General features: G+C 44.5%; 1 protein-coding gene and 1 pseudogene across 6 annotated transcripts in view; one reads left to right on the top strand and one right to left on the bottom strand.

The window, feature by feature from the left end:
• TSPAN9 (tetraspanin 9) overlaps positions 1 to 26,769 on the top strand; it is a 215,447-nt gene that overhangs the window by 65,496 nt on the left and 123,182 nt on the right. Inside the window, exon 2 of one of the 6 annotated variants that reach the window (XM_037133914.2) lies at positions 15,861 to 15,931. The exons of 4 other annotated variants lie outside the window; for them this stretch is intronic. The gene's annotated coding sequence lies outside the window, so the exon portion shown is untranslated. Of the gene's footprint in view, positions 1 to 15,860; positions 15,970 to 26,769 lie in introns of all 6 variants that reach the window. One more of the 6 variants, XM_037133913.2, reaches the window with a different exon arrangement.
• On the bottom strand, positions 1,497 to 2,001 carry LOC119040816 (60S ribosomal protein L23a-like; annotated as a pseudogene).

The following is a 26,769-nucleotide window of genomic DNA, read 5'->3' as shown; positions in this document are numbered from 1 at the left end:
TCTTAGTTTGCCTTTGCTTTAGGTGTGGTTGTTAATAACTGTGAATTTGCTGTCCTTTCATTGTTCATATTTTTTATCTTCTTTTTCTTAGATAAGTCCCTTTAACATTTCATATAATAAGGACTTGGTGATGATGAACTCCTTGAATTTGACCGTATCTGAGGAGCACTTTATCTGCCCTTCCATTTTAAATGAAAGCTTTGCTGGATAGATCAATCTTGGATGTAGGTCTTTGGTTTTCATGACTTGGAATACTTCTTTCCAGCCCCTTCTTGCCTGGAAGGTCTCTTGAGAAATCCGCTGACAGTCTGATGGGAACTCCTTTGTATGTGACTGTCCCTTTATCTCTTGCTGCTTCTAGGATTCTCTCCTTCATTTTAATCTTGGCTAATGTAATGATGATGTGCCTTGGTGTGTTCCTTCTTGGGTCCAACTTCTTTGGGACTCTCTGAGCTTCCTGGACTTCCTGGAAGTCTATTGCCTTTGTCAGATTGGGGAAGTTCTCCTTTATTATTTGTTCAAATAATAAACAAGTTTTCCACTTGTTGCTCTTCCTCTTCCCCTTCTGGTACCCTTATAATTCAGATGTTGGAGTGTTTAAAAATGTCCTGGAGGTTCCTAAGCCTCTCCTCATTTTTTTGAATTCTTGTTTTTTCATTCTTTTCTGTTTGGTTGTTTCTTTCTTCCTTCTGGTCCACTCCATTGATTTGAGTCCCAGTTTTCTTTCCATCACTATTTGGTTCCCTGTACATTTCCCTTCATTTCACTTAGTGTATCCTTCATTTTTTCATCTAATTTGCGATCAAAATTAACCAGTTCTGTGAGCATCCTGATCACCAGTGTTTTGAACTGTGCATCTGATAGGTTGGCTATCTCTTGGTTGCTTAGAAGTATTGGCTCTGGGGCTTTAATCTGTTCTTTCCTTTGAGCCTCTTTTTTTTGGGGGGGGGGGTTCTAGTTGTGCCTGTTATATATGAAGGGCGGAGCCTTAGGTGTTCACCAGGGCAGGGTAACCCCAGTCTCTGGGTTGTGATGCTGTATGTGGGGGTGGGGTCAGAGAGGGAACAATGGTGCTTGCTCTGTTCTCTCTCGGATTTCAGTCTCCTCTGCTGCTTCCCACAAGCCAGCACTTTTTAATCGTTGCTTTTAGGCTTTTTTTTCCCGTTGCTGGGGCCCTGGGTTGCACAGTCTGTCTTGCTACCTGTTTTTGCCTAGTTTATCTGCGCCTGAATGTGTGACCACAGTCAGCCCCATGCTGCCTGCACTCCTGGGTCTGGCTGCCACTGCTTTTTCCTGCTGCGATTCCTCACTGCTGGCCACCAACTCCGCCTCTGTTACCGGTCTGGTTGAATGGTTGTCGGACTTCTGTACAGTTCAGTTTTCTGTCTGTTCTGGTTGTATTTTTGTTTCTAAATCTTTGTTGTCCTTCATTTTGGTTGTGCAAGGAGGCACAGTGTTTCTACCTACACCTCCATCGTGGCCGGAAGTAGTTTTTATATTTAGAATTAGCCAGCTGGACTCAGTTTAGATGATCCCAATTTTGTTGGCAACATCCAAAGCATCATAGTCTGGAGCCAGTCAAACATATGCCTTCTTTTCCCCATCAGGCCTGATCAGGGTGTTGACCTTGGCCACATCAGTGTCATAGAGCTTCTTCACAACCTGTTTGATCTGGTGCTTGTTGGCCTTGACATCCACAATGAACACACATGTATTGTGGTCTTCTATCTTCTTCATGGCCTACTTAGTAGTCAGGGGGAACTCGATGATGGCATAGTGGTCAAGCCTGTTTCTCCTGGGAGCGCTCTTCCGAGGGTATTTAGGCTGCCTTCAGAGCCGCAGTGTCTTAGGCCTCCTGAAGGTGGGTGTTGTGCAGATCTTCTTCTTTTTGTGGCTGTGGACTCCTTTTAGCATTGCTTTCTTTGCTTTCAAAGCCTTTGCCTTGGCTTTGGCTTTGGGAGGGGCAGGGGCTTCCTTCTTCGCTTTGGGCACCATCTTCATGAAAAGGCCCAGAGGTTTTTACTTGCAGTGTTGTCACACACTGCTGAGTCACCTTTGGTATGAGGGGTGTTATGAGTAACTTGCTCTTGGTAAGAAATCACTGAACTGTGTGAATGGTTTACATGTACTGGGGGCATGGTTTGTCAGATAAAGGACTGGCCCTTGGGAGTCTGATCTGGGCATGTTTGGAGATTGAATGTAGGGTCTGGATAGGAGAGTATGAGGGGAGAAGTCTTGAGGGCCTCATTTATCTGGAGACACTGTAGAACCAGAGAAGGTATTTTGAACAGCCATTCTCCTCAGCAGAAAGGGATCAAGGGAATACATTTCATGAGTCGATTTTATACGAGCTGGAGGAGATGTAAGAGACCCTCTAGGCTAGCCTCATTTTACAGATGAAGAAACTGGGGCCCATAACCATCATTACCTATCATGGACCAAGATCTGGTTCTTCCACTTCTAAGAGTTACCCTGTAAAGCAGACATCACCATCTTCATTCAGTAGACAAGGCAACTAGAAATCAGTCATGAAGCTTTTTAGTGGAACCAAGGTTGATCCGAAGTCTGTCAGGAGTCACAAACTTCATCTGTGACAGAACCCATGTCCTCTGACCATCAGGCCGAGACTCCTCACTACAGATTTCAGCCTCACCTTCCCCCATGTCGGGCTTCTTCCTCTGGCACCCAGGGCCTGTGAGAGTTTGCTGTTGGTGGGGGCTCAGGTACCCAGTGGAGGAGTGTGGAATGTTTGCATGGGGCATGGCTGTGGCAGTGTGGGGCTGCCTTCTGTAGGGTCTGGAACCACAGGCCTGCAACCACACTGCTGAGTGACCCTGCTATCTGTGGAATCCAGACACCTGCCCACTTGATGACCAGGAGGGGCATGGAGCAAGGTCAGAGAGGAGCTGAAGGCTCACGTTCTAGTTCTGAAAGTGAAGCGTGCAGAGGAGATCTGTCCCTCTCCTTCCTCTCCAGCTGTGGCTGGGACTCTGCTTAGGTGGAGGAGGGGCCCTCCCTCTATCCAGCTGTTGTCCACCTCCCTCCCCTCAGGGCTGCAGCTGTTCAGCTCCATCACTTTCATCCAAGGCTGGGTAAAAAGAGGGGGATGAGGGATAAGGGGGCCTCTTGGGTGTGTTGGCCAGGTGACTTTGGTTTCTGCCTCTAAGAGGTGTCTTCCATTCCTGAGGGAGAGGGCTCAGGATGATATCCGTCCCAGCTCCTGGGTGGTAGGGTGTGGGTGTCTCAGCCTTCAGACTCTCAGCATTAGTTCCTCCAGGAGGGCCACTCTTTTATGGAAAGGAATAGGAATAGTTAAATCCTTTCTTCATCTCTTGGGACTCAAACTGTCCTAACTCTCTTCCTTTGTTTGGCACTTCTTAGCTTTGATGTAATTTTCATGCACAAATGAATAAATGGCCTTTCCCAATCTCCAGGACAGGGAGATGGGCACAGGTCTGACAGGAAGGGGATGGGGTCTTTGTTCCTTCTGGCCTGATCATTTGACATTCTTGAGACTTTGTGCTTGGGGTTCAGACTTGGGGTGTACCTCGTGTGAGCCATCAAATGACAACTGTGTCTGTCCTGCAAGTCTGGGCAGGAGGCATAGAGATGTTAGTCCTGGCATCAGCATTGCCTGCAGCCAAACGTGTGCCTGGCTTTGTCTGTCTGTCTGTCTGTCTGTGTGTCTTCAGAAATCTACCTGAGGCCCCAAAGGCTCTGCTACCCTACCTTCTCCAGGAACTAAAGGGGGAGGTAAAAAGAGGAATTAGTACTCTTTCTTGGGCAGACCTCAATTTGCCAACTTTCAGAATGGGGAGAAGCATTGCCACTCTGTTTCAGTCCAATATGTAACAGCATCACAGCATAAAAATTTATCTTAGGTTTTTGAAAAAGAGGCTGTAGGGAGAGTCAGTTTTGTTTTTATTTCTTAGCATCATCCAGTCCCAGCACATGACTGAATGGGTGTTAGCCAAGTAATATACATTAGTGATCCCAGACTGGCTTTGAGTAAGAGACATCTGGGGAGCTTTTTAATAATTCAGACTCCCAGGCCCCCAGCCCAGATCTTCTGAGTCTGAAATTCTGGGAGTGGGGCAGGAAGCTGTATTGGGAAAAGCTTTCCGGATGATTTCTGTGCAAAGGTAGGTGTGGGGAGGTCCAACTTATCTACTTGTGAAGAGAAATCTGGTGAGCAAATACTTGTGTTTTCTTCTGAGGCATGCCTGACTTTGAGGAGCATCTGTTCGTGCATTCATTCATTGATATATTCATTTTAGGCAGCCGACATTGAGTGTCTGGTGTGCCAGGTGCTCTAGGCAGAGGACTGCAGGCAGAATTTGGTGGAGTGTTCTACCCTTGGGGAGTGCATAGCCTGTGGGGAAGACAAGAACACCAACAATTATAATAACATTTGAAAGGCAGGGTGTTAGAGATACTGACGGAGGACTACTACCTTTGGCATCAATTCTTCTGCCAGTGTTATGGACTTATTTACACTTTTGATGTGTATTTGAATGGGAAGGGACCTTAGCAAGTATCTCAGTCACCCCTTATTCTTACACAGGGAACTGCTGGTGCCTAGAGAAACTAAGGCCACCCAGTGAGCTATCTTTTGTTGATGCTGAGGGAGGGGGCTGGGGTAAGGAGGGTTTACTTCTGGAAAAACTGTATCAAGAAATCCCACATGGAGCATGGTATATCTGGGCTCTGGAGGTGCACACAGACAGAGCATCAGTCACATGACTGAGGGTGACTTTCAGATTTGTGGATTTCTTGTCTTCAGTATTAGGATAATATACCCACTTTGCTGCAGCTTGTTAGGATTGGGGATATTATATGCTTGGTCCATGCTAACTGCTCAGTTAATGCTAGTTTTTCTTCATCATTTAATTTGATCTTTTAAGTGAGGACAGCATGTTTTTTTGGTCCCAGTTTCTGAGCTTTCCTTCCAGCTGGAGGTTGCCTTATTTCCCACTTAAGGGCTGATTTCAGGGTGCCGAGTTTCAGGCACTGCAGGAGAACATTTGCTACCTCTTCCTTACACTGGGCATGGCCTGGCCTTGGGGAGTCCAGCCCACTCTACAGCCTTTTAACTCAATACTCCCTGCACAGCCCCATTCAAATCGCTGGAGCACTCTGCCTTATTTCTTAGTCAGGTTCCTTCATCCAAGCCTCTGTCCTTCCGCTTGCTCCACATTAAACTCCTGTCAACATTTTTTCCCAATGAAGTTCTTCCTCCCCCGGCACAGTCCCCAGTCTCCAGCTGGCTTCTCAAGCCAGGGACACAATTGGATTGCAGTTGTGAGCATTTCCTGGAGATCAGGTCCCTGGAGAGCTATAACAGTCCAGGAGTGTTTCTGGCCACCTATTCCTGTGGTTAGTGGAGGCTGTGTGGCCAGCACACACTCACACCCGCAGAGCTGGGGAGCACGCATATGTGCCTGCAGCTTTCAGGGAGGCTGGCCTTTGTATTGCATTACCTATGTCACTAGTTTCTGGCTGCCAGTTTAAATTTCTTAAACGGATTTTCTGATTACGGGCTCTGGAGGGGTCCCTCCCCCTGGGCCCCCCTACTCCGTAATTGGGCACGAAGCCCTTGTGGGGTGGATTTGGGTAATGGCTAGGCTGCATTCCTCCCATTCTTTTCTCACAGGAAAAAGTGCTTGGAAATAACCCTCTGTGGGGATTGCTTACGGGAGGAGGGGCCAGCTTCAGCCACTGGCCTTCACATTTGGTCCCTCTTGGCCCTCTCCAGCCTTTCCCTCCCATTTCCCCTTGAGGCAGATGCTACTAGCTGGGCAGGCACAGGGGTTGCAAATGCTCTTTAGTGGGTTTAAGGACCTGGCCAGCTGGGCCACCTGCTTCCCACCCTTGCTTGTTTGGATTATAGCCCCATTCCTCGGGACTTCCTCCATAATCACAAATACTGAACAGAATAGGGCAGCAATACATGAAATGCCCCTCCCTTCCTCCTTTTGTCCTTTTCTTTTTCTTTATTTTTTGTTTAAATAAAAGCAATGCTTGGAATTGAAAAGTGGAAGACCAACAGTGGAGTGTAAGTGGATTTCCCTGCAAATGGGATGCTCTGCTGGGTTTGGGTGTGAGTCATAGCAGGGAATCTCTCCTTGGGGAGTCAAATCTAATCGGAAAGTGTATGTAAGGAAGTTTCTCTTTCTGTTTTCCAAGGCACCACCTCTCTCTCACAGTTTACAAAAAGGCAGCTGCCACCTGATGTCCCTCAGCACCTGGCCATCAGGAGGCCACTGTGGGGTCAGGTCTTCTGGTTTTCCATGTGGCCTGCTCAACTTCTCCCTTGCCTGCCTGACCTCTCCTGTAGCATTTGGTCTGGTGGCCATGGTGGCCCTCTCTTTTTAGAATTTGCTTTGGTGGGTATCCTGTCTTTTGACACTCCTGCCTCCCTTGGTGAGCAACCTCTTCCCTGGACCTGGCTCCTAAGTCTCCACAATGGACACAATGAGACGTGAACTGAAAGGCAGGGCTGCTGGTGTAGCAGCCTCCAGCCTGGAGGCCCCCGAGAGCCTCCTCCTTATTTCATACACATCAGAAGATGGGGACCCTGAGACCAGCACACCTAGAGACAGAGCAGCAGAGGGCCACACATGGAAAGGCTGGGTTGTGGGTGGTGTCTGCTCAGTGAGGAGGGATCAACTTCCTTTTGTAGTGTGTGCATGTGGGGGTGGTGGTGGTGGTACAGGGTGTGCCTTCTTTGAAGTCCCCCCAACTCAGCCAGACTGATTTGTGACAAAACCTTTACCTTGTGCCTACCCCACCATGGGACCCCAAGAAGCCTCTGAACGAAGGAGACATTTCCTGCCTACCACTCATCATTATCTGGTTTGGGATTGTGCTTGCTGTTATAGTCAGAAGTGGCTGGGCATTAAAAAAATACTCATTGTATAAATAATTTTGTACAACAAGAGTACAAATCAAAGGAATAGGGGAAAAAAGATGCCTCACAAACCTGCCAGCACGACAAATCAACTTGCCATTTTCTATGATGTCTTCAGTCTGTATTTACTTGCAACCATAATTTTCACATGGTTATTGTCATAATGTAGATAGAATTTTGCATTCTATTTGTTTTTTTCAATATTCTACCACAACCACGTAATAATCACAATTAGACATTTAAATGTCCACACAGTAAATGAGTACTTATCCATTTTCCCATATTGTTGAACATTTAGCTTGTTCACACTTTTTCAGCCTACCTTGTAGATACTGCATTAATATGTAACAATGCATTATATTAGTAATATATGTGTGGATATATTAGTGTTGTGTATGTGTGTGTATATGTCTTTCTTTTTCTCTCTCATTTTTTCTTTCTCCTCCATTTGTATTATTTTCTTAGGATGAGATAAGAAGTCAGACATTCATCCTAGAGTATGGGAGATCTCATTCTGGGTTGTTAAATACCAGCCAGAAGTCAGGTGCCAGAGAACAGCCACAGGAGTAGATCAGATCTTGGTATAAATCCGTCCTTACAAACTACCTGGGAATGAGTTAGGCTGCAGAGTCTCTGTTTTAAAGGCTGGTAGCCTAGGCGCCGGCTGGGTAGCTAAGTTGCTAGAGCATCCTCCCGATATACTAAGGTTGCAGGTTCCACCCCTGGTCAGGGCACATACAAGAATCAGCCAATGAATGCATAAATAAGTGGAACAACAAATCGATATTTCTCTCTCTCGCCCTTCTTCCCTCTCTCTCTCAAATAAATACATTTTTTAAAAAGGCTGACTCTACATTTTTGCTGTGGCTCAGGCTCTGAAACCTGGGTATGTAGATTTTGACTGTATGGTTTAATTCATTCATGATTTCCCTATGTGCATTCCCCCATCTGACCCCATTCAAAACAAGAAAAATAGATCTGGCTCTCATCCTTAGGGATGTTATTGTCTGAAATGACCACATGCTCACCTGTTCAATTACATTCAACCAGACTTTATGTAAAGCTGCAAACTCAGGTGAGTGAAATGAATCAGGGTGGTGGGCCTGTGACAGATCAAAGCCATGTGCCCCATATGAGGGCCTACCTGCTGTTTGGGTTCAATTGATTGTTGCCACACCAAAATGTGAGCCTGGTATTGCTTGATCTTCCATTTTTTGAGGGAAGCTTGAATACCTGATTTTGGGGTAAATTATTCTGTTTTTAATTGTTGGTGACTAATTTTAAAAAGTTTAAAATATGGTGGAGACCAAACAAAACATATCTGTGTTTAGAGTGCCCAGTCTGTGGTCCTTGCTTTTTGTATCATGGGTAAATTGATATGCTGGGCATTTTGGGGTATAGAAGGAACATAGAGCTGTAAAGGTAACAAAAATTTTGGAGAGAGAAATGACTTGCACACAGAGTCACAACCTGCAGCATTATGTGATGGGTGACACAAGTGAGACAGAGGGCAAGCTGCCTTGGAAATGCTTGGGTGGAGGTAGGTGATTCTGTTCTGAGGATTTAGGAAGGCATCACGAGACTGAGATAGAACTGACTGAGATATTGTGAAGTACTAAGTCTTTGTATACCCTTCCAGTCAGTGATGAGACTGGGTGTCTGTGTCTGTCTGTCTCAAGCAAGAGACCAATCTTCATTTTCTAGTTCCTCTGGCAAGTACTTTGAGAGGAACTAGGCTTCCGATGAGAAAGGTCTTGAAGCATGGAGTTGGAACTGGGGAAATTGGTTAGGTGGGTGCTGAGTAAATGGCCTTTCCTTCATTTTCCCATCTGTGCAGTGAGGAAAAATTGTCCCCCATGAGCACTTAGAAGTATTTATTGTAGGCACATTGGAGGCAGAGTTGCCAAGGCTCATCCTCCCCTTCATCTCTCCTCTGAGGGCTGTAGAGAAGATAAAGGTGTTCTGAACTCCTCAGGTAGGAGAAGGGGCTTGAAGATACCAGCACTGCTTTAGTTTCCCCAGATGACAGCCGTGATGTATGAGCCTAGAGATACTTAAGAAATATGACTTGCTAGGGAAATAAACACCCTACATTATTTATTATTTATTAGAAAAAAAAGCTTTCCTCACCTGGGAGGTTTCAGATCACTGACAATATCAGCTTCAATTTTCCTTTGTTAATAACATGTCGATGTCCTTCCCAGATTGTGTCAGGAGCATCAAGATGTTAGTCTGGGTGTGCCTTTGGCATGTGAGGACTACACAAAGAGGAAGGGAATGGTATCAAAGAATTGAAACATTGTGCAGTGTCTGGGCCCAGATCTTTTTTTTTTTGGTAGTTCATTTTTTATTATATATTTTTTCATTGGCATTTATCCCCACAATATTTTCTTCTACTCCCACCCACTGCCCTTCCCCCGACAATGGGCCCAGATCTTAAGAACAACAGTAAAGAACAGTGGCCTTCTTGGTGCTGGACACTCTGCCAGGGCTTTATTTACATTTTCTCAGGTAAAGTTCTCCAGGATTGGGGAGAGTGAGGGGCAGCAGGTGGGGAACCCCTTTGCTTAGGAGGAAAGGTGTTGATGGAGATGTCCATTGTCTTCTTATGGGGTAGACTCTTGGATTTTAGAATCAAGGTGAGACTTGGGCTTTGCTGCTAAGAGTCTAGTGGAATCCATGGGGCAAACGCCATCCTGGAGGAAGTGACAGTGGGTCAGCAGTGGTGGAAGGGGTGGGATGCTAGGCTGGGCTAGTTGGGAGGGCTTTCTGGAGGAGAAGGGACTGTACCGAGGGCCCCAGCTGAGATGAAGTCTGGCTGACTTGAAGGCCACCCCATTTTGACCTTGTGTAACTACATTACTGGTAAGGACAATAATATAATACTCTTGCAGTATTGAGTATGAATTCTCCCCACTGAGCTTCATGGCAAGCAGGCAAGGGTGTGGAAAGCAGATTTTTATTATTTTCACTTAATTCACATAAGTGTGGTTTAATTTAAGAACTGGAATTTTGAAGGTTGGCAAATCTGTGTTTAAGCATAGCCTTCTGAACTTGACTGGTCCACTTAACCTCTGAACCCCAGTTTCTCTATCTGGAATATGGTGGGGGACTAATACTGCATAGGATGTTCTGTAAGAGATAAAACCTAAAATTGTCGTTGGCATATACTAGATAGACACTGCATAACAATAGTAGCTGCTATTGTTAGTGCAGACTAAGAAACTGGGGTCTAGAGAGGTTGTGTCTTGCACAAAGTCACAAAGCTGGTAAAGGAAACAGCCAGGCCTTGAACCAAGGACTGCTGACTTTTTATGGTGTTTGCCCTCCCTGATCAGGTGGATGCTTGTCAGACAGCAAAAAAGCAGGCCCTGCCAGCCATCCAGGATGCATTTATGCCTGAATTGTAAGTTATGGGCTATGTCCCTGTATTAGGTATGATTATAGGGTGCTGACAGCGTAGTACACCCTGTTAAAAACGATTAGTGAAAACGTGCCAGGGCTTTTGTTCACTGAGCAACTCCATTGTATTTCTCTCCTCTTCCTCACTCCTCCCTTTATCTTAAAAAAAAAAAAACAAGAAGAAGAAATGGAAAAGATGAAGGGCTGTCAGCACACAATCATAACATGGGCCCTAGGAGTTGGCGGCTTTTCAGTGTGTGCAGAGACTTCCCTCCCCTTCTTGCTTTCCTAAGTCTAATTAAGATCTGTGAGTCCCCCTAAAAGCAGGGAGCTCTCTGCTTCCCTGTCTCTCATTGGCTCTTTCCCTTTAGTTCTGTTACCAGCTTCTTCTGTCCTGTGAATGCCTCATACAAGAACTATTCAAGTGGCCATCCAATCCAACTGCTGGCTGTGGGTGGAGCCACCTTTTTCTAACACTCCTCAGGTGCTGTCACACTCCTGCCCCAGAACCTTCAGCCTACCTTTGCTACCCTGTTACTTTTCTCAAGTCCATGCTTCTAAGCGTAGAATGTAAGGCTCTCCAGAATCTGACCTCAGCCTACCTTTGCTTTGCTATCCCCCACTGCTCTTTGTATAAAGCATATACATCCATTACTCTGGCTAACATAATATTTTCTGAACTGGTCTGGAAATTACCTGCCTTTGGTCATGTGCTTCCTTTTGCTTGAAAAGCCCTCACCCATGTGGAATGAGGCCCATTCTTCAGAGATTAGAAGAAGTGCCAACTCTTCTGTAAACCACATCTTGCTTAAGAACATGCTCCTCTTTCACCTGGCACACAACAGATATGGAATTAATGTATAATTTGCTCAAGGACGCTCTGTTTGTCACTGTGCACATCTCTTCCAGGACCTCCTCAGAATTTTGCTGTCTGTCCCCCTTCTCCCATAAGTTGTGGAGTGTATTTACTCCTTAATTGCATATGATCTAACTTCTTAGGCATTTTTCTTTTTAAGTGTAAAGTTGTCTTACTTTTGCCTTCATTATCTGTTCAGTTTATGAGTCCTAGAGGCTAAGGTGGCAGGAGAGTGTAGTAGAAAGAGCACTAGACCCAATGGAATAGGAGCCGTGAGTTCTACTTCCAGTGCTGCCTCTGACCAACCATGGGTTGGGGCAAGTAAGGAGTTCTTCTTTTCTGGGCCTCAGTTTCCCATTTGTAGAGTAATGGGTTGTGCTATGTAATGTCAAGGATTTGTGGATGGGGTTTTTAAAAAGTTGTGTTGAGATATAATTCAGATACCATAAAATTCTCCCATTGTTACGGGTTGAGTTCTGTGCCCCTACCCCAATTTACATGTTGAAGACCTAAACCCTGTACTATTTGGAAATAGAGTCTTTAAAAAGGCAATTAAGGTTAAATAGAGTCCTCATGGGGGCCCTGATCCAGTATAACTAGTCCTTTAAGAGGAGATTAGGACACAGATATACAGAAGAAGGACCATGTGAAGACACAGGGAGAAAAGAGCCATTTACAAACCCCGGAGAGAAGCCTCAGAATGAAACCAAACCTGCCAACACTTTGATCTTAGAGTTCTAGCCTCCAGAATCATGAGAAGATAAATTTCTGTTGTTAAGCCACCCAGTCTGTGGGACTTAGCTATGGCATTCCTACCCAACTAATACACTCATTTCATATACAATTTGGTAGTTTGCTACCAAGAGACTGGGTAGCAAACAGAGTTGTATAACCATCAGCATAATCTATTTTTTAACATTTTATTACTCCCCAAAGAAACCCCATACCCATTAGCAATCACTCCTCATTTCCCCTCAACCCTCAGTCCATCTCTAACTCTGGGCAACCACTCATCTGTTCTGTTTCTATGGACTTGTCTATTCTGGACATTTCTTATAAGTGGAATTACACAATATGGGGTCTTTTGTGACTGACTACTTTTGCTTAGTAGAATATTTTCAATATTCATCCATGTTGTATATGCCAGTGCTTTATTCCTTTTTATTGCTGAACAATAATTCATTTTGTGGGCATGCCACCTTTGTTTATCCATTCATCACTTAATGGACATTTGGTTTATTTCAATTTGGGGGGCTATTAGGAATCATGCTGCAATGAAGATTTGTGTACAAGTTTCTGTGTAGACATGTTATCATTTCTTTTGGTTATATAACCAGGAGAGGAATTGCTTGGTCATATAACTCTATATTTAACTTTTTGAGTAACCACCAAACTTTTCCAAATGGCTGTACCATATTATGTTCTCATTAGCAATATATATAAAGGATTCCAGTTTATCCACACCTTTGTCAACACTTGTTATTATCTGTTTTTTTATAGCCATCCTTGTGGAAATGAAATGGTATCTGATTGTGGTTTTGATTTGTATTTCTCTGATGAAGAATAATGTTGAGCATCTGTTTGTGTATTTATTTGCCATTTATATATCTTCTTTGGAGAAATATTAATATTCTTTGCTTACTTTAAAAATTGAGTTATTTGTCTTTTAGTTGAGTCATAAGAGTTCTTGATATATTCTGGACATAAGCTCCTTATCAGATACATGCTCTGCAAATGTTTTCTCATATTTTATGGAATGTCTTTTCATTTTCTTGGTAGTATTATTTATAGGATGAAAGTTTTCAATTTTAATGAAATATAAGCTATCTAATTTTTCTTGTATATTTTTGTGGCTATTAAGTGATTTCTTTCAAGTTAATTTTTATGTATGGTGTGAGGTATGGGTCTAACTTCAGTTTTTGTGTGTGGATATGTGCATGTCCAGCACCATTTATTGAAATGGATGGGATACTAAAGGTCACTTGGAGCAGCCCACCATCTGAGGAGGAGGTATGGACAACTAGTGTGGAGTTTGGGTTGGGGAGAATGTTCTTGGTTGCCTTTCCCTTTTCTCATGCCATAGCACCAACATGCAGCTCCCAGCCCCTTTGACAGTCTTTTGCATTGAGATTATGTAATTTTGTGCTTGTTTAACTTGCGCTTCTCAACTTCCAGAATGGTGTTTTGTGTATCTGGATGCTAAATAATTGATTTTGATGATGGCGAAGGTCAGCACAAGAGCATGTGGGTTTCCATCATAGTAAGGATGTTCCTGACTTGTGAGAACTGCTGGAACCAGTAGCAGAGAAGTTATTAACTCACCTACCTGAAGAGGTATTTGATGCTCCAGAGTTCAGTTGATAGGGGCATTGCAGGCCCTTGATTGGGCTAGGGAGGAGATGATAGTGACAGCTGAGACCAGAAGTGATGGATGTTTGCAGAAAAAAAGGTAAGAGGACATTTTCAAAATTTTGGCTCATTTAATCCAGTTCTACTTTCAGGCCAAAGGAGAACCATTTCCTTTCCCCTCAGCATCTTTTCAACAGAGCTGAGAGGACCCTAGGGCAGATTAGGTAGATTAAGGGATGTTTGTGAGATGAGTTATAGTTATACCAGGTTCTACCCTACATGTTCCCCTTCTCTCCCAGGCTTTAAAGCACCACCTTCTCCACCATGAGAGCTGAGGCAGACGTGGAACTTCCCGGTAGCCTGCTGGGTAAAGAGTGCCAGTGGGAAGGCAGTGGGGACCTCAGAGGACACAGATCTTCTACTTCTTCCCACTGTTGACAGGATGGGATTGGGAAGGTCTTGGTAGTCACTGGTAAATTTCTCAGGTAGGGTCCCAACTCTTCTCCAGGCTCATTCCCATCCTCTTCAGTGGTCCCTGGCTCCAGTCGCTGCAGACCGTAGCCGTGCTTGTTGTCCCCTTCGCCTTTACATCTCTAGCACGTGGAAACTGCCTGGCTCATCTATGAGCCATTCTTGAATGCATGGATGAATGAATGCTTTTCCACCTTGAGATCAACCTTTTACTTCATTCTTCATTGCCCTTTGGCTGCCTTCCAAAGCCTATCAACCATTTAAGGTCCAGCTTAAATATCTTGTCCATAAAGCCTTATTACTCCTTGCCCCCGTAATTGAATATGATGTTTTTTTCTATTTATAATCTTGTATTCATTGTGTTTTTACCTCTGTTTTGCCACTTCCCAAATTCTGCTCTGAGATAAAATACTGTGTGATGTCTAAATCCCAGAATTGAAGCACAGGGCATGAGACAGGGAACATACTTTTTTCATCTTGTATTTTACTGCCTTTCTCCTCCCTTCCACTCACCACACCTAGCTGGTGTTCTACAGACATTTCCCACTCAACAAAGTCTGCTTAATGACTGTGCCTAGGTTACTGATGGTTTCTGCTGGGTCTCTGACCCCCAGGGTAGTGTTCTGCCTATACCTTTATTCTGCCTAGAAGATTTTCCTAGGTTTTGTGTCTTGGAGAAGAAAGTATCTGGGAGAGACAGATGTCAGTATGTGGTGTTCCCCATCCATTGTGTATAATTTACATATCTCTGTGCAGGGAATATCAATGCAAATATATTACTAAGGTATTATACTTGACTCCTGGCAGGAAGAATTGGAGTAGATAACACATCAGTGGTAATTCCTTGCTCTGCCCTGGAGGATACAGAAAATCTCTGGTGTGAGTTGCTGCCTGTGGATATTAGAGACTCACCTGCTATGTTAATGTGGTGGCTGGATTTCTTTCTGCAGTTGATTAGGCAGCTCTTCTCTGTTCTCTGCTTTTTGCAGTCCTCCTACCCCCGAAGGCCGGCCAAGTAGGGTAAGAAGCTGCAGGTAGTGAGGGACCACTTACAATGCTGAGCTACAGAGGCCCTTTGGGGAAGACAGACTAGCAGGGAGGCTCAGACTCAGGTGTTCAGTCCCTAATGAAGGAAAGGAGAAGGAGGAAGTGATGGTGACTCTCTGTACTGATACAGGCTTTCTGTTTCTGAGTGCCCTCCCTCCCTCCCTCCCTCCCTCCCTCCATCCCTCCCTCCCTCTATCCCTCCCTCCCTCCCTCCCTCTATCCCTCCCTCTTTTCTTTCTTTTTCTTTCTTATCATTATTTTTTAAACAGATTTTATTTATTTATTTTTAGAGAGAGGGGAAAGGAGGGAGAAAGAGAGGGAGAAAAACATCCACGTGCAAGAGAAACATCGATTGTTTGCCTCTTGCACACCCCAACTGGGGACCTGGCCCACAACCCAGGCATGTGCTCTGACTGGGAATCGACATTGGTTTCCAGGCCAGTGCTCAATCCACTGAGCCACACCAGCCAGGGCCCGAGTGCACTTTCGTATAGATTTTCACTTTTGAGTCTTACAGCATTCCTGAGGAATGTTTTTACCTCTTTTCTCAGACATAGGGTATGCAGAGCAGAAAGGAAGGTGAGTTGTTCCTGAAGTTAGTAGCAGGGACAGGAGGGCAGTCACACTCTGGGGGATGCAGCACTGGTTAGGAAGCCAGCTATACCTTGCACACAGTGGGCATTTGATGCATGTTTGTCCAGTGAATGAAGAGCAGGCACTCAAATAAATAGTTGAGATGAAAGCTGATTTGTATTTTCTGGATTTTACTCCCAAATCACTTCAATGTCTTTCACTATTTGACTCAGTCCCTTCTCTTTTCTTTAGGGCTAGCCACTGTCCCTGGCCCTTGCTCCTGCCCCAGCCTGAAGAATGACATCCAGAGATTTTTGGATAAGGTGATGCAGAATGTTTATCCTGTGAGACAAATTAGCAGGTCGGCAAATACTTAACTGTAAAATACTTGTCCTTGGCTTGAGGCATATATTGCTAAGTGAAAACAGCACTCTTTCTTTGCATCTCACTTAATCTTTTTCTACATAGCACTCCAACTTACTACCACTGAAGGGCCACATGGCATTTGGGATGTCAAGTGGCTTTATCTTGGGTATAGTAGAAAGAACATTTGTCCGAGGTTTGGAAGACCTAGTTTTGAACCCTGGCCTTTCCATTCTGCTTTGTGAAATTGGAATAATCCCTGGACATTTTGGAGACTTGAACTTAATGATTTCTCAGGTCCCTTATAGTTCTGAAATACTAGGATTCTGTGGTTCTTTTCTTGGGGAGGGAGAGACTCATCATCGTGTGGCCTGGCCACAGAGGGGTAGGATTAACCTCCAGGGTCAGCAAGCTTACAGAGCTCAGGAAATGCCTCTCTGTGATCCGTATTTGGTCCAGAGACAGGTGGTGGAGCCTGGGGAGGGGAAGAGCACTCACAGTCCCAGGGCTGGGGGAAGGGAGGCCTAACTCAGCTGCCCTTGCTTCTGATGGAATGAAGGTCTTCAGATCCCAGAGCTCACTGCATTTGGATCTTAGCAAAGAAGCTGCACCCTGTGAGTTAACCATTCCAAGTTGGGTACTTGGCCACTAACCCATCATCATTCTCTCTCTCGGTGGGAGGTGAGTAGAGCTATCAGTGGGGAGTTGACTGGTAATCAAGGTTTACTAACTTCTCAGTAAACTTTTATGAGATGCCAGTTCCTTGTGCAGATACTGCTCTGTGGACTTGCACTGTACCCTCCAGCAGAAGATTTCCTTTGAGTCATTATTCCCCCATGCTCTCTTGTTTGATGGCGGTGTCAAGAAATATTTAAAGTATCAGCCAGTTCATTTGTCACCACTGCAAAGCCAGGTGAGGGTCATGAAGCATTTCCCTTCATTGCACAGAAAGAGACACTGAGGCCCAGAGACAGTCTCTGACAAAGCTGTGACTGCTGACTGTTGGAGGGCAGTACATCTGGGTGAGAGCTCTTAAGGCTGTATGTGAGCCTCCGTCAATCTGTGTGTGCATTGTGAGCTGCTGTGAGATTAACCACTGAGCAGAGGTTTCATTTATCATGGTGCCCAGAACTCCCATCCTGCTGCCTCGTAGAATCCACTGTCATCAGTGGTGTTGGTGTGCTCCCAGGGGCTTTGTAAATTTCCTAAGTAATTTGTGTGTCTGTCGTATTTGAATGGGCTGGGACCAGGCTCAGCTTTTCCTAGATGTGGCCAGAGGCTTCATCTCAAAGGGCTGGGCAGGGAAGCACATGGCCTGAGTTCAACTCCAGTCACTTGTAGTATAGCAGATAGTGTAAGTTGGCATTCATGACTCTTCTTGACTAAAATGGTTGAAATGAGGATCTAACGTGGGCAAGGTGCAGGATTTTAATAATATCCAAGCAGTGTTAAGTAGTATAAGCCTAATGTAGATGGAATTTTTTCGTTAACTTCAATTTGGTGAACATTTATATTTTAATTTGTAATGTGCTTAGTTCTTGAAAGCAATCACACTGCCTTCTTTAAACAAATGTTCCCTATTTTGTACTTTTCACTAATTTGGGAAGTATTTCTTATTACTGATTAATGAGGTTTTACTAAGAATAGGATCAAAGCACCATACTATCTAGAGCTGGAAGGTTCCTTGGAGATTACCTCATGTTCTTCATTTTAGAGATAAAAAAAATATTAGGTAAACACTCACAGATGATCAGTGATTTCTTTTACAGGAATAGCTTTGTCCCTTAAGATGAAGGGGCTACAGGAGTGAATAAATGGAGAGAAATGGAAAATTTTTCTAACCTTTATTGAAGTATAACAGGCAGATATGAAATATCAGCATTCAATGAGCTTTTGTAAAGTGACCACATTATGGGACCAGTACCCAGATTAAGAAACTGAATTTTACCAATACCCCAGAAGTTATTACCTTCATGCCCCCGGTCAAGGGCCCCAGGGAGCCCCAGGGTACAGGGAAGAGCAGCCTCAGCAGGCAGCTATCATGTCACATGTAATACACCAGAAAGCCCTACAGAAGCCCCCGGTCAAGGGTAACCACCATCCCAACATCTAATAGCACAGATGCAGTTTTGAATTTCACATTAGTGGAATAATACAGTATGTGCTCTTTTGTGTCTGGCTTCAGCACTTTCCCCCCTGAGGTTCATCCATGTTTCTGCAAGCGGCTGTAGTTATGAATTTTCACTGTTGTAGTATTCCACTGTGGGACTATACCACAATTGATTTAGCCTTTCGACTATTGATGGACATTTTAGTAGTTTCCAGGTTTTGGTTATTTTTAAATAGTACTTCCCCTTCTATGAATATTCTGGTATACCTTTTCATCCAAACCCATCTCTGTTGGTTTATTGGAAAGAGTGGAATTGCTGAGACGTAGACTGTGGGCACAGCCCACTTTTAGTGTTGTTAGCAGTTCCCACAGTGATCGTGTCAGTCTGTATTTTCAGCAGCATTGATGAGAGATCTGGTTGGCTCATGTTTATCTCAGCACTTGCAATTTTCTGCTGTTTTTATTTTTGCCATTCTGGTGGATGTGTAGTGGTATTTACTGTGGCTTTTATTTGATGTCACTGATAACCATTGAAATTGAACACTAGGAAGGGGATTCTGAGCACAGACTGAGATTTGTAGCTTTTGTATCAAGGAAGTTGCTGTGTGCCAGCCAATGAGGACCCAGAGAGACTAGGATATACAGGGTCTGGCACAAATAGTGCCCCCATATTATTACAAAATCTTTTATTACAGAGTAAAAGCATGTAATAATTATATGCTTATTACAAAATCATAAGCATGTAATTCTGTAACATAACAATATCACACTCAAGACATTTGACACACCATATGACACTTTAGGTGAAATGTTCAAATTAAAACTATAAATTATTACACTCATATTATTACCATGCCAACCACACTCATGCAGGCATTACTTCTGCCGGACCCTGTATTTCAGGCATGGGAAGTAAACATACAACTGTAGTGTAATATTGTTCAGCTTAGAGCAGAAGCAGTTGCAGCACCTTGAGTTCAGGGTTATATCTTGTGTACTTTTGTACCTACCTTCCCCTTTGGTAGTTAGGAGAGTGCTGAGCATGTATGTGATCAGTGAAGAGGAGCGATGGGATAGACCCACGGTTCAGCGACAGGAGGATGATGGAGATGGGCTGGGGAAGATGTAGGGGTGAGGAATCCACGGCGGGCTGGGTTTTGGGTGCTCACAGGCCTCTAATGGCTCCCAGTCCAGCAGCTGGTACCTAAGTGATACGAGCATGGCCCCCATGGTCTCTTCTGCAAGCTTGGAATGGCTGGGTCAGTGAGCTACTGGGGGATGGATGTGATTGCAACAGGCTGAGTGATTCTCTTCCAGGGTCCTCCTGGGTGAGGGCTGAGTGTACCTTATACTGGACCTACAGAGTCTTCACTTGCTCCCTGGGCCCATCCACCGGCTCCTTTGGAAGGTCTGGGCCTGACTGTTATGAGAGAGTTCCCTTGGACTGAGTGAAGTGATCAGGATTTGCAGGCCTTTGTGGATAAAGGCAAGACTGGGGAGATTCCCTATGTATGGTCCCAGGGAGCTCCAGGGTTTTGGGGAAGAGCAACCCCAGGAGACAGCTGTCATGTCACACACATAATGCATCAAAAAGTGCCATAGAGGCTCAGGTTTAGGAGACTCCATAACACGATTAAGCCCAGTCCCTTTCAAGGCAGGGGTAGTATTAACCGTCCTTAGCAGAGAGCCATTTATGCTTTCATCCTCAGAAAAATATCTCATGCCTCTACACTGCACCAACTCCTTCCAGATGCTTCAAACCTATTTAGCTGATAAGGTCTTCATAAAATTTCCCCTCTGGCCCATTTCTTTTTGCCTCTTTAGTTCAAAACCAAGAGAGGAGCCAGCATGTGTGCATTTCCAATATGTGTGTGCCAGGTGCTGCAAGGGCACTGGATGGACCAGCTTTGGGCCCTGCCTGAAGTTGCTTTGCATCCAGCACAAAGAGCAGAACACATGAATACAAGTAATGAATCCAGGCCAGGGTACAAGAGTATCTGAGGGCCAGGAGGACTGGTGCCAAGGCAGGGGGAGAGCATAGTTACTTCGTCTTTTTCCCTTACCCTTACCCATTCCCCTGCGTCCCTTTGGTCTCTTTCTGTCTAGAAATCATTACTACTTACTCTCGAAGTGCTACATCCATTCTCTTTACTGAGGGATGTTTCAAGAGAGGTTATAGGGATTGGGGAGAACTAGATTCTGGGTGGGAAGGATTTGTTAACTCTCAACTCTTTTCCCCGGCCAGGCCCTGTCCTTTGGTAAGCCAAGGCAACTCCCACCCTTCCTTCTCGGTGCATCTCTATCAGTAAAGCACTGGTTAAACAAATGAGTGAGTAAGATGTGATGTTCAGCCGCTGGGCCACCTTCTTCCCTGGCCAGCAGTAGGCTGGCATGCGGATGGATGAGCTCAGGTTTGGACATGACTCAGGAGGAAGGTAGTAGAGAAATATAAGGTGGTGATCTCATGTGATATTAAATAGAGCTGGGTACATGAAGTGTGTGTACGCTTATCTTCTTGTCATTTCTCTCCTCATTCCAGACCCCTGGCAGCAGTCTGCCTGGATGGGACTCTCTACAGGATATAGTCAGAGAAGAGAAAACTGGCTCCATTTTTACCTGCTCATGAGTTTTCATTGACCATTCCAGTTCTAGACTTGGAGCATTGGAGAGGGGTGAGGGCCCTCAACACTGAGACTGCCTCCTCTTCTGTAAAGTGCTCTGTCTTCTCCCTTAGTGAACAGATGGCACTCACTTTGTTTTAGTCCGTCTGTGGTTTAGGGCAGGTTGGCCTCATGGCTGGAGGGAGCTCCGGTGGACTTGGCACTCTCTGAGAGGAGAAGTGGGAGAAGACCCTGCTCGAGGAAGTCAGGGCACACTAAGGGAGTTCCTATGGTCTAGTGGAAAGACCTTTTGCCTATAAATGAGAAGCTCTGATTTCTAGTTCTGGTTCAGATATTTATTAGTTTGATGTCCTTGGAAAAGTTCCTTGTCCCCCCATATCATAGTTCCCTCATATGTCACATGGTGATATGCATACCTGCCCACCCTACCACCAGAGTAGTGACAAGGACTGTGTGAGTTAACAGTGTGACAGCCCAGGGAAGTAAAGAGTACTGTTCATAAGTAATATGATATAGTTGTTAATAATAAATACTAGAAACACTCAAAGCCATAGGTGTCAGTGGGGATGTCAGTAATTATAGTTGGAAAGGGCTGTAGATCCAAGGCTGGAGTCATGCAGGGCCCCGCCTGGCATTTGTTAGGCATCTCCACATCCATTATCTTGCTAGAGGAGGCTGAGTCACGGCACCGAGTCTGTAAGCAGATTTGAGCAATATTTGAAGGAGGGAAGAAGGTGACTATGTCAGGCATTATGGTGTGCAGGTGACCTCCCATTGGCCAGAGGTGATTTTATAGGAAGGTGCAGTGCTGGAGAAGGGTAGAGGTGAAGGGTTGGGGGGCCTTGGATGTGCTCAGTTCCGGGAGATGGAATGAACCATCTCTTTAAACCTGATTGTGGGGCCCCTTCTTTCCTTGTTTTTGGGAGGCAGTGTGGCAATGGAAGAGCTCTGTTTCAGGAGCCAGAATATCTTGGGGACATGAGGTGTCCCAAGTCCCATTTCTTCCATTTTTTAGCTACTGTGACCTCGAGCAGGTTCCTTTACTTCTCTAAGTGCCATGTCCTTCATCTGGGAATTGTACTATCTATCTCATAGGATTACTCTGAGGACTGAGTGATGTGAAAGAATAGCCTGGAAATAGAAGGTGCTCAATAAGTGTCACTTAAATCTGAATTTCTTTCCCATCCATCTCATTTATGGTGTTTGCAGGGAATATTCCAGAGCCTTTTGACACATCCACATTGGTTCACGCCAAGCCTCAGTATTTTCCTTTTTTTATGTGGAGATAGACTTTTTAGTCACTCTAATTTCATACCAATTTCACACCTTTATTCTTATGTTAGCAATAGATGTACCCAGCTTGCATCCAGAGATCATATAGCATGGATTTTGCAAATAATGTATATTTTTTGGGAAAAAATCCCCAGAATTTAAAAACAGCTTTTATGGAAAACACTTCTAGAAGCAGAGGTCTTTCCCTCCTAAAAATAAAATCTGATTTGTAGATCTGTGAAGCATAGAGAAAGCAGTGAGCCCAGCTTTGCTGACGGGTGTGAGTGGCCTTGGGCAAGTCACTTGGCTTCTCCTGGCCTCAGAGTACATTATATGTAGAATGAGATGGACACATAGATCGGGCCTCCCAAACTGAGTCTGACAGGGGTGTTGGAAGTGATGACATGGACCTTGAGTAGAGTAGAACGACCCACATGGCAGTGGACCCTGTTGGGAGAGCCACGAGGTAAGGCTTCATGGTACACCATCACATTACTTGTTGGGTATTCTTTTTAAAGTCTCTCCTGGTTTCTAAAGTTCTTTGACTTATAAAATCTTGGGTTTATATCTCTACTTGGATGACTACTAGACATCTTACTGTATTGGAAAGCACACTTTTGGCCTTCCCCCACCCTGTTTCCTTTACAGAATAACAGGACCCATCATCTTCTCACTACTTCCACAGCTACAGCCCTGATCTGAGCCACCACTGTCATCTCTCTCCTGGATTATTACAGGAGCTTCCCATGTCATCTCCCCATCACTGCCCTTGCTCAGGTGTGCCACTGAGACTTTCCCTGATCATTCTGGCCTCCCTTACCCATCTTTATTTCCTATATAGCACATATATTTGTGCTTTGTAGGAAATAGACATATATTTTTTACTTTCTTGTCTTTTTTGTTGCACCTATGTCCTCAAATCAGAATGTAATCCATATGAGGGCAGGGGTTTTTTTGTAGTATTATTTTCTTCTGGTTTTGTGCAATGCATTAACCCAGTAATCTGTGATCCTTAGAAACTGTTTGCCATCAGTCTGGGAATTACTGACCACCCTCTTGTCAAGTTTCCTTGATACCAATCCCTACCATGAGGAACCCTTGGCTTTGGCCATTTTGGCTGCCCTTGCTCTCTACGGGACCCCCACCCCTGAAAATTCCTGTCTTTCCTGTATTTTTAGTAATCCAGCCTTGTGTATTGTGTGAGTAGATCTGGTAGATAATTGAGGACTTGATCTTACACTGCTAACCCTCTTTGCCCAGCACAGATCTAGTATGTAGTAGAAGATGCTCAATAGATTCATTATTCATTCATTTACTGACAAATATTTTAATGAATTGCTTATTGACAAATGATTAAAATTCAACCCTGGAAATGATCTTGGCCTTTGGAAGGTGTCTGACAGGCCTGAACAAAGGTCAGTGACTGGATATGGTCTACTCAGGCAGGAAGGATGTGGAAGGGTGTGGATGGTGCAAGCTTTGTGTCTCTGGGACTGTGGCAGCGGAGTGATAAGTTCTGCTTGTGTCTGCTCCAGGATGGCCACAGTTCCCAGAGGATGAGGAGTGCACCTGTTTCTTTAAATTTTCATGGAGGGTCGAAGCTGCCTCTTGAGATTTTAAAATACACTGCACGGTCGAGACCGTGTGAGGTAGCTAGTTTATAGGTCCTGTCTTGGCTGTGATAACTCAGGCTAAGCTGGATAATAAACGAAAGTGAGATAGAGCTGCAGGATAAATATTGCTACAGGGCATCTCCAGTGGCACAAATCATGGGAAAATATCTCCCTGGCTTTTCATTTCTCCTCTTCCTTCCCGGCCCTCTGGTTGTAGCCAGTAGAACAGGCTCAATCCATCACAGTGGCCCGCCCCCAGCTGCTGCTCTCAGCACAGCTGTGGGGAGAGGGATGCAGATTGGTCCTTGATGCAGGTGCTGCTCTGCCTTCCTGCCTAGTGAAAACCAGCATGGAGTGGGGCAGGTCTCCCCTCTGTGGCCATTCTCCATTCAAAGCTGTGGATCACTGCTAAGCTTTGCAGGCCTATTTATCTCTAAAACAAGAGGGTCTAATTGGCGGTTCTTAGTCTGGAGTGAGAATTTGAGTAACCTGGGGAGTTTAAAAGCAGCTTGCCAAGTCCCACTGTAGTGCACAGAATCAGCATGGTGGGAGTGTAGACTTGCATGTTTCCACATACCTTTCCCTGGTTCCTGCCAGTGAGAGTGCTCCTGGTGCCCAAGCCTGGGTAGGAGCCACTGACTGTTCAGCCGTATTGTACAAATGAAGGGTGTGAGGTGGGCGATGGGTTAGGTGTTGAGATGGGTCAGTATTTGTGACCCACTCTTATATTCCATCCATCAGCACTGTTACCTGGTAAAGCTTTCTTCAGCTTTGGAATGGTTCTTGCTTTGTACTCAACATCAACATACAGATATGAATTGAGCCTGTGGAGAATACAATGGAGTCTCAGGCATATAGGCATGAAACGTAGCACAAGGCAGATGAGTCTATTAAATGAAGAATGAGTCTATTTCAGTGAAGAATGTTATCAGCCATCCCAGCCCACCCATTCCAGAAATTCAGAAGTCATTCTCAGCTTTTCTCATGACCCCCACATCCAGGTTCACTTGTCTCCACCTCCACTCTATCTGTTGATCTTACTTTCCCAGTTCATGTACTCAGGTATCTTACCTGAACCTTAGTAGCTTCCTACTTTACCTGAATGTTAATAGCTTCCTAGGTAGCCCTCTCTAAGCCATCCTTTGCCAATCTACAGAGTGGCCATTCCCATGGACCTGGTCATATGTGCCTGGTGCATGGAGAATGCTCACCATACCTGGGCGGATTAACTTTAGTGGTTCTCTGTCAGGCTTTGTGTGGTCTTCCAAGCCCTTTGCATGGGGCTCTGGTCCTGCCTCCATAGGCTCACAGGCTGCATGCTCCAGCCACTGTACTCTTCTTGCCCTTTCTTTTCCACCACATTCTTCCAGTGTCGTCCATGCCATTTACTCTCCCTGGGATTGGTACACTCATGCCCTCTCTCTTTTTTCATTTATTTAAAAAAATATGTTTTTATTTTTAATTACAGTTGACATACACTATTATATTAGTTTCAGGCATACAGCCAGTGATGAGACATTATGAAGTGACTACCCCAAAAATTCCAGTACCCATCTCACACCGTACATAGTTGTTACAATATTATCGACTTTATTTTCTATGCTGTACTTTATATCCCCATGACTCTTCTATAACTATCGATTTGTACTTGTTAATCCATTTCACCCTTTTCACCCTTTTCACTCTCAAACCCTCCTCTATCTGGCAGCTGTCAAAATATTCTCTGTTTCTATGAGTCTGTTTTGTTTGTTCATTTATTTTGTTTTTTGAATACCACATAAAAGTGAAATCATATAGCACCTCTCTTTCTCTGTATCACCTCAGCATAGTACCCTCTAGGTCCATCCATGTTGTTGCAGATGGCAAGATTTCATTGTTTTTTATGGCAGGGTCATTTTCTGCCATATGTATATATGTATATATATTATTTTTTTCTTTATCCATTCATCTGTTGATGGACACTTATGTTGGTTCCATATGTTGGCTATTGTAAATAATGCTGCAGGGAACATGTGGATGCATATGTCTTTTACTATTTTGGGCTTAGAAGTAGAATTGCTGGGTCCTGCTTTGTCTGAAACTTCTGTTGAGAAATCAACTGACAGTCTTAGGGGAGCTCCATTGTAGGTAGCTAACTGCTTTTCTCTTGCTGCTTTTAAGATTCTCTATTTTTAACTTTTGGTATTTTAATTATGATGTGCCTTGGTGTGGACCTCTTTGGGTTCATTCTATTTGGGACTCTCTGCACTTTCTGGACCTGTATGTCTATTTCCTTTACCAGGTTAGGGAGGTTTTCTGTCATTTTTTCATATGGATTTTCAATTTCTTGCTTTCTTTCTTCTCCTTCCAGAACCCCATGATGTGAATGTTGGTGTACTTGAAGTTGTCCCCGAGGCTTCTTAAACAATTTTCATTTTTGGGATTCTTTTTTCTTTTTGCAGATCTAATGGGTGTTTTCTGCTTCTTTATATTCCACATTGCTGATTTGATCCTCTGCTTTATCTACTCTACTGCTGATTCTCTGTAATGTATTCTTCTTTTCAGTTGGTGTCTTCTTCATTTCTGACTGGTTCTTTTTTATGTTTCCTATCTTTTTGTTGAATTTCTGTCTGAGTTCATCTATGTTTCTCCTGAGTTCATTGAACATCCTTATAACTAGTGTTTTGAATTCTGCATCTGATAGATTGCTTGTCTCCATTTTACTTAGTTCTTTTTCTGGAGTTTTGTTCTCCTCTTTCATTTAGGCCATGTTTCTTTGTCTTCTAATTTTGGCTGCCTCCCTGTGTTTGTTTCTATGAATTAGGTAGAGCTGCTATGTCTCCCACTCTTGGTAGAGTGACATTAAGTAGTAGGTGTCCTTTAGGGCCTAGTGGTGCAGCCTCCTTGGTCACCTGAGCTGGACACTCTATGTGGACTGTGTGCACACATCTGTTGTAGTTGAGCCTTGATTGCTCTTGGCACACAAATGGGAGGGATTTACCCCCAGGGCAGTTGGTTGCCAGGACTGACTGTGACCACTGTGGAGGAGCGGCTGTGCAGGGGTTGACCCCATGGAACAGGACTCACTTCAGTGGGGCTCTGGTTCTCACTGAATGTCTCTCATGGAGGTGGTTGGTGGTGCTCCAGCATGTTCTGAAGCTATTCACTGGTGCACTGGCTCTCAGACCCCCTAGAAGGTATAG

The sequence above is a fragment of the Artibeus jamaicensis genome, unplaced genomic scaffold (assembly GCF_021234435.1).
Source record: "Artibeus jamaicensis isolate MK-2021 breed Jamaican fruit bat unplaced genomic scaffold, CSHL_Jam_final contig_1028, whole genome shotgun sequence".
Lineage (NCBI taxonomy): Eukaryota > Metazoa > Chordata > Mammalia > Chiroptera > Phyllostomidae > Artibeus > Artibeus jamaicensis.
This window is presented reverse-complemented; position numbering and strand designations above follow the sequence as displayed.